Source organism: Manis pentadactyla, chromosome 9 (assembly GCF_030020395.1).
Source record: "Manis pentadactyla isolate mManPen7 chromosome 9, mManPen7.hap1, whole genome shotgun sequence".
Classification (NCBI taxonomy): domain Eukaryota; kingdom Metazoa; phylum Chordata; class Mammalia; order Pholidota; family Manidae; genus Manis; species Manis pentadactyla.
The window spans coordinates 20839407-20847639 of NC_080027.1; the positions used below are offsets into that span (position 1 = coordinate 20839407).

The 8233-nt window shown below is 36.3% G+C and overlaps 2 pseudogenes; one reads left to right on the forward strand and one right to left on the reverse strand.

Annotated features, from left to right (window-relative positions):
* Positions 1 to 3805: 3805 nt before the first annotated feature.
* LOC118926483 (olfactory receptor 8H1-like) lies at positions 3806 to 4753 on the reverse strand (annotated as a pseudogene).
* A 735-nt stretch (positions 4754 to 5488) lies between these two features.
* LOC130684993 (olfactory receptor 1102-like) lies at positions 5489 to 7531 on the forward strand (annotated as a pseudogene).
* Positions 7532 to 8233: the final 702 nt, after the last annotated feature.

The window sequence follows — 8233 nt, forward strand, 5'->3', positions numbered from 1 at the left end:
TAGATTTTCTCAGGTTATACTATCACCTGATAAATTGTTCTCTCCATTACAGAGTTACTCTTTTTGTAAATAAGACTATACCTATATATTTGAGAAAATTTAGCTAGTCCTGCCAAGATCACACTGTCCTTTAGCAGCAGCTGTGGATAATGTCTGCCAGCAAGCATAACTTTCAATAGAGCCTCATGTTTTTCTCAATGCCTTCTTTAATGTGATAATGGATTCTGTTTCTTCAAGTGTGATAATAGTAGAATTCTTGATGAAGAGCAATGTGAACTCCAGCGCTGGGCTGTCTAGACTGAAATATGAGGTTGTACTAACTGTTGGATGGACTGTGAGTCATTTACTGAATCTCTCTGTGCCCTGGTTTTATCATCTGCAAAATTCATCTTTCACATACCTTTACTGAGACACTTACTAGGTGCTGGGGACACAACACTGAACAAAATACAAATCCTGTGTTCACAGAGCTCACATGACGGGGAGCAGGGGCAGAGAATAAACAAATGGCACAAGTTAAATACACAAAATTTTATGTGGAAGTGCTTGTAAAGAGAAACAAACGTTGAAAAGACATGAGACAGGTACAACATTAAATAAGGGGGTAAGGAATGTTCTCAGAAGAAAACAAGAAAAAACAGCATGCAGTTATCTACACAAAGGAAGGTTTAGGATGAAGAGGAGAAAGTAGAAAACACCTAGGCAGTATCAGCTCTAAGGTGTTCAGGAAGAGTTCAGGGGACGCGTGGGGAAGCAAAGTGAGGCTGACAGAACACTAAGGAGTGAGTTATTAGGGCTCAGGAGGGGGGTGAGATCACTTTGGGCCTGTGGGCTCTTGGAAAGGTTTGGCTTTTATTCTGAGTGTGATGAGAAGCTTAGTAGGATGTGTGAAGAGCGACAGGCCCCAGCACACCGCATGACAGTGCCAGTCTGGCTCTTACTCTCAGATCAGAGTGAGGAGGGACGAGGTCACACAGACAAGCTAGGAAACTTAAGGGCTAATTCCAGGACTGAGATGATGGATCCAGGGCCAGAGTGGCAGTAGAGAAAGAGCTGAGAAGTAGTCAAACTCCAGATAGATTCTATGTTTAGCATAGCATGCCGATTGGCTGGAGAAGAGGTGTGTGAGATAGAAGGAGAAATCCAGGATCATTCTTCAGTCTTTGTCCCAACAAAGAGAAAGATCACCTTCCATTATATAAGACTACTGTTTGGTTACTGCTAGTACTACATGAAAGTTATGTTCTGAAGATAAACTATGTTAACTTTTTATCTAACACCCTTGGAATATTACCTGGCACATGGTCAGCACTCAGCAAAATAGGGTATGACCATATTTATCACTTACTGGGAAGCAAATGCAGCTGTTCATATATTTGCTCTATTCTAGTCTTATTTACTTTCATATTTATATTAAATAATATTTCCCTTAAAAACATAAACAAGAAAAATATGTCTTAAATTATGTCATACTTCTTACATGAAATATGCACTAATATAACAGGGTAATTACAGGGAAAATGCAATTAATCTACATATTTCATTGTTTCTAGATTATACTACATGCATGTCATAACATAAACATGCTTTCTGAATTATAGTATAATGAGTACAGTGCAGTCTTAATATGAATAGAATCTAATTTCTTAAATTAGCATTTCTTACGTGTTGTCCACAAAATCATAGAATCTGTTGACCATCTTTGCCAACATGAACGAATGAAATACTTTGCCTAAAGATAGAAATAGGCATAAATGAAAACAAGGTTGAAACCTACCTTATTAAAAGCTAACCAGAAATGTGAAAAGAGTCTGTAAATACACAAAAAGACATAAGACATTCAGGAGATGACAAATGAGCCACCAAAGCATATAATTGAATAATGAATGTTGATCAAATACTCATCTCTAATTGCAAAGAAAAACATAGCAGTAGTTATAAATATACCATCTAGACAAAATGGATATCAAAGTGAAAATGAGGCATAATTTTAAATAACATTGACATATGATAAGGGAAATTTTTAAATAAGTGAAGTAGATGAAAATAATTCATTTTTAAGGGATTTGAGACTTTTTGACAATTTTGAGTTAGTAAAATATTTTTAGGTTTTAATTCCTAAAAGATACTTTGCACTTTTTCATGTTTTCAAAACATTTAAAGAGTACTTAGGAAGAATAATAAAATATAGTTATACAAGTAAAACAATGTGAAGTTAAAAAAAAAACAACTAATAAACATTATTATTTGAATGAAAATTTTCTAGTTACAAAAGTTGAAACAGAAAAATCGAACAATGAATAGAATACCTTCTTAAATAACCTTTAAATATCAGAGAAAATTAATCTGCAACTCCACATGATATAGAGGAAACCTTTTTTTGAAAAGGGAATTTTAGTACTCTAGCTGACTAAAGTTCAAGGGCTGCCACAAAATCTAAATTCATTGTCAATTCTTAGCTTTTCAAACTGTCTCTGTTACATATTTTGAGACAATTGATTCATGCATTTAATTCAAGAGTTTATTTTTAATGACCATAACAGACCTATAGAAATCAGGAGGAAGACAATGGTTATTAAAAATACATAAAAATTCATCAGAGAGGAATTTTACTGAAACATGTTGACATGTGACAGAAATGATAAGACTGTAAACTGTTTATCAGGTAGCCACCAAAGAGATATCTCTGCACACAGATTCTTAACTTGATGAATACATATTTCATGTCCTAAGCATGGCAAGTTGAGAGTCTGGATTTTTTACAAGTTCTAAGAACACATTCATCTCAGGTTTCATAGACCAAATAATTTCCAAAGGTTAAGCTAGTAAGTGTATACAGAAAGATGCAAAAACATACAGAAAATGACTAACTGTGCTTATAATTGTAATATATGCAATGCATGCATAATTGTAGATCTAGAAGAACACATACAAAACTGTTTATAACTTGTTTTATTTGTTGAGAAATAATAAAAACAGAAATAGAGGGCATTTCTATTTCCTTGATTTCTTCACTATTCTCCAAATTTTCTCCAAGGTTGGCATATATCTTTCTAAACCCAGATTTGCTAAAGTGCTAAGTTTATCCTTAGCTGTTTGTGTTTGTCATTTAAATTAACCAAAAATAACATATGAACACCAGGGAATATTCTCTAAGAAAAAAACATTGTGCATTGCAAATTTATTGCAGGAATGCAAGTTTTTTCTAATGATATGACCAATATTTAGTAGTACTGTCTTAAAAGTTTTACATCTATTAACTGATATAGTCTTTACAGTAACTCTATGGAGTGGATTTATTATTTTTATTTTGCATTGAGCAAACTGATGATTAATGTTTCAGTGACTGACATAGCTAAAAGGGTAGCAGATGTAGAATCTAAATCCTGGAAGGTTTCGTTTCAAAGACAGTTCTTGTAATGACTGCTATGTTTCTTTTCTATATAATAAATGAAACAATTTCTGAAACTGTTTTTGTCATTGTGTCCAAAATATGTCTTTTTTCTGTAGTAAAACTCTCAAAGGTTGGAGTATGCAAGCCACCTTGCATGACATAGTTTGAAAAATGACATCTATGTTTTCTCATTTTGTGCATCAATTGCCCTTATGTATATAAGACCACAGATTTAATACTGGTTCATGAATCCAATCACAATGTGAATTTCTAATGATATATTCATATTTGGTCAAGTAAAGGAGGATTCAACAGAATTACAAACAAATTTAAAGATTTAATTGTTTTTGGAGAGGGAACAAGGAAATACACCAAAGGGAAGGAAAAAATCTTGAAAGTTTAGCATCACTGTTATTTTACTTGCCTGGAGTCCTCTCTCTTCTGTATGATTCTAATGAGAGCATTTTTCACTTCTTTGTTCCTAAGAGTATAAATGAGTGGACTGAGCATGGGGATCATGATTGTGTAAAACACAGAAGCTACTTGATCCTTTCCCAAAGTGTAGGCTTTACTTGTCTTTAAATGAGTAAACATCAGAGTGCCATAAAATGTGGTGACTCCCAGGAGGTGAGAGGCACAAGTAGAGAAGGCTTTCTGCTTCCCTGAAGTGGAGGTAATTTTCAGGATGGTAGATAGAATGGACACATAGGACACAGATATTGTGATAAGAGACACCGTGAGAGGGGGACCAGCAAAAGTAAATATCATGATTTCAACCCCATGTGTGTCGGTGCAAGACAGGGCTAAAACTGGGATGTGTCACAGAAAAAGTGATGGATTACATTGGAGTCGAAGAAATGCAAGCTGCTCATGCAAAGCACATTGACTGTGGAATCCAGAATTCCAACAAAGTAGGACCCCAAGATGAGGGAGCAGCAGAGCCTTGTGGACATAACGATGGGGTAGTGGAGGGGGTTGCAGATGGCTACGTAGCGATCATAGGCCATTGAGGAGAGAAGAATACCTTCTGAGGCACCAAAGAAGACAAAAAAAGTACATCTGGGTGAAGCAGCACATGTAGGAAATACACTTGGTGGAAGTCAGTAAGTTCTCTAAGGTTTTAGGTGTGATGACGGTTGAGTAAATAAGGTCGAGAAAGGACAGGTGACTGAGGAAAAAGTACATGGGGGTGTGAAGCCTGACGTCCAGGCAGATCACCAGCACCATGCCTGCGTTCCCCAGCACTGTGATCAGGTACATCAGCAGGAACAGCAGGAAGAGGACCAGCTGGATCTCCGGGGAATCCGTCAGCCCCAGAAGGATGAAGTCTGTCACCTGCGTGGTATTCCTTCTGCCCATAGTGGTCAGCTGGTTTGAACTGCTGAGAAGTCGGCATTGATACTTAGGAGCAGTGACTTCAGAAAAGCTTGTGCCTGTATGAACAAATGGCATATTTATTTTAGTGTTGTGTTGCTAGAACATGATAATAATGACAGGTTTAGAAAACATGACTGAAAAGAATCTTAGTTATATGGCTAAATATAGAAATGGGTATAAAGTGACATTTAGATATGACATAATAATAGCTAACATATGGCATAATTAGAATGAGTCTCACCCTGTCGTCAAAGCTTCATTTTAGTGATGCATTTAGTCCATGTGAGAACATCACTCCATAAGTGCCCACCATTAGCCACATTGTTTGGATGAGAAAAACATCCAGTTTAAGTAACTAATCCAGAGTCAAAACTATTAATTTTTGGACATGATTCTACCAAGATAGATTGACTCCAGAGAGCATTTTCATAATACTGTATTCCTGTTGATATGTAATTTCAGCAAATGTGAGAAAACGTGCTACAGATAGAATAAACAATGATAGAAAAACAATTTAAGCCATTATTTACCATCATTTTCTTTCCAGTGTACATGACACTTAATATACATGACAAAGAAATTTCAAGCTAGGTTACTTAATAGGATGTATTAAAACAATAGACCACATGTTAATATTAATTCCAAAGATATGATGTTTTCCTAACTTGACCATTTAAAATCATTCTCCAAATACGATATTTCTAAAATACATACCTTATGGTCCCTGATTCCATCAACTCTCTATTTCTGGTTCCACAAATCCGGCATTACTCTGGGTAAGGTCTCAATGATATAGATATGTGTACTCTTCTCATAGCATCCCCACTTACTTTGATCTTAACTAAAGCCCTCTAGTCTTGAGTCTAATACCTACTGTGAGACAGAGCTGGTAGGCAAAAATCCTTATTCCAATATTATCTGTCTAGAAATTTGTCGACCTTGCATATCGTTCACAAATTAAATTTGAAAACTGTTTGATTGGAAAATCTCTGTACGGTAATATCGGTTTGTTAGTTGGTTTTTGGGAAAAGTTGTGTTTGGATTTTATTCCATTCATTTTCTTTTATTCTGCGGTAAAAGGTAATCAATTTGGAACTTTTCTTCAGGTCCTTGTCAAATGGAACATTGATCTAAAGAACCTGGGGAGCGACTGTGAACATAAGCAGAGAAAAGCAGCCTTGCCTCTCATGCTTTTAATTCCCAGGCCCCTCATGTAGTGAGGATAAACGCAGCATTTGGTCATCCCTGGGTACCAGTTTCCAAGGAAGATTGCTTGGTCTGTTATGCGTGGCATGTTTCCAGGGACACAGGTTCAAGGACTAATTGAAGCTCTGTGAGCTTTCCAGGAACTGGTTAACTTTCCCTTAGAGGACACACAGCGGAGGGAGGTCCTGGTGGCTTGGTCCTCCTTTGTGAGGTCCTAATATTTTGACTGGAAAGGCGAAGAAGCCATTTCTGGGAAAATATCTCCTTACTTTGCAATTGAAAAAATTGGGAATGAAATGATACATTTTTCATAAGGGAACATTTTATATGAAAAGAGTGATACTGTCATAGGAGCAAATATGTTCATTAGAATAAAATAATATAATAAAATGAAAACAAATCAAAACTTGCTATATTTTGATGAATTTCTCCCTATAATAATCTTGTGTTGATATAATCCTTTTTTTGGACATACAGATTTGCATAATTATTATTACACTGTATATTCAGTATCCAATCCTCATACCATGATTAATAGACCTTTCTGTTCTCCTTTAATATTTCATAAAATAAAATAAAATACAATGCAAGCACATTAAAATTGTAAGACAAGTGGCACAGGTATTTTATATCTTTTACGAATATCTTCACTCTTCTCTCATGAGGTATAAGCATGCAGAATGTCTCTGGAGTCATATATTTCTACTGAAGGGCTTCATAGATAAGCTTGAATTGCAGAAAGCTCGTTCCTCCTGTTTTTAGCCATCTACCTCTGTGTTATGCAGGGAAATTACACTTCGGCTTTATAAGTCATTGGGGATTCTTGGTACACAACACCAGGTCCTGTTTTCTGAGTGTGCTCTCATCTCCTGGTGTCTGCTTCTCCTCAGTCATTACCCCAGATACGTTAGCAGATTTTGTGTCAAAGTATAAAGCCATCTCATTCCTTGGATGTGCAGCACACATGCTTCTCCTTGTTGCTTGTGGTACCACACGGTGCTTCCTCTTGGTGGCAGTGAGATATGATCACCCTGTAGCTGTCTGCACTGCTCTCCTGTGTTCAGCGAGCATGTCACCCAGAGTCGGTGTGTTCCCTATCATTGCCTCCTATGTTGGTGGTATCTTGCATGCTCTGTACACACACTGGCCACATTTAGGCTCTCCTTCTGTGCATCTTATAATACTAGACATGTCTTCTGTGACATCCCTCCTCTCCTGGCTTTTTCTTGCTCAGACAGTCACACAAACCAGCTTCTACTCTTCTACTTTGGGGGCACCACTGAGACAGTCACTATGCTGATTGTGCTAATCTCCTATGGCTTCATTCTGTTGGCCATCCTGAAAATTCATTCCACTGATGGGAGGATAAAAGTCTATTCTACGTGTGGCTCTCACCTAACCAGGTTGTCAATTTATCATGGAACGATTCTCCTGATGTATGTGAGACCAAGTTCTGGCTATTCTTTGGACTATAACGTGGTAGTGTCAGTGTTTCGCACCATTGTGATTTTCATGCTGTATACCATCATTAACAGTTCAGGAACAAAGATGTAAAAGAGGCAATGATGAGTGTATCAGAAAAGTTGGTTTATCAACTTATTCTAATTTTCATGCTAACTGTTAAATTGTAACAATTTAAGAATAATGTACATTGTCTCTACAACAAAAAGTTATGATAAAAATATTTTTAGTTTGTTAGTGTCTTCTTCTTGGACATTTTTAAGTAAAGACCTTGACTACAGGCTGTAATGCTGAGTCTGCATCCAGTGTATGGGGCTGTTTCTCCCAGAGCTGGGGTGCATGGGTCCAGGATCAAGGGGTAGAAATGGTAGTAACACCTCTCACTGTCAGTCCTAGGGAACCACTCAAAATTTTGCTTCCTGTATCCACAAACTTACATCCTCAGGAATAAAGAGGAAAAGAGGTAATGAAAAATATGTATAAGAAAAATTATTTCATAAGAAAGGTATAATCTTCACATTGAGTGAGACCAAAAAGAAAGTTCGATGTCATTTCATTTTTCAATGTTCAGATCAAGAAAAGTAAATGTCTTCGTTTTAATTAATTGTTTTTACAAAAATCATACAATATTTCCAATTAAATCATTCATCAGTACCTCAATGCAGCATTTTACAAACATAGATAAAATGTATCATATTTATAACTCTGAATATGTTTATACGGAGCCATATTCAATATTCATAGATATACATGTATTGCTAATAGTCTGTATAACTTGGATTTCACTTTTTCTAT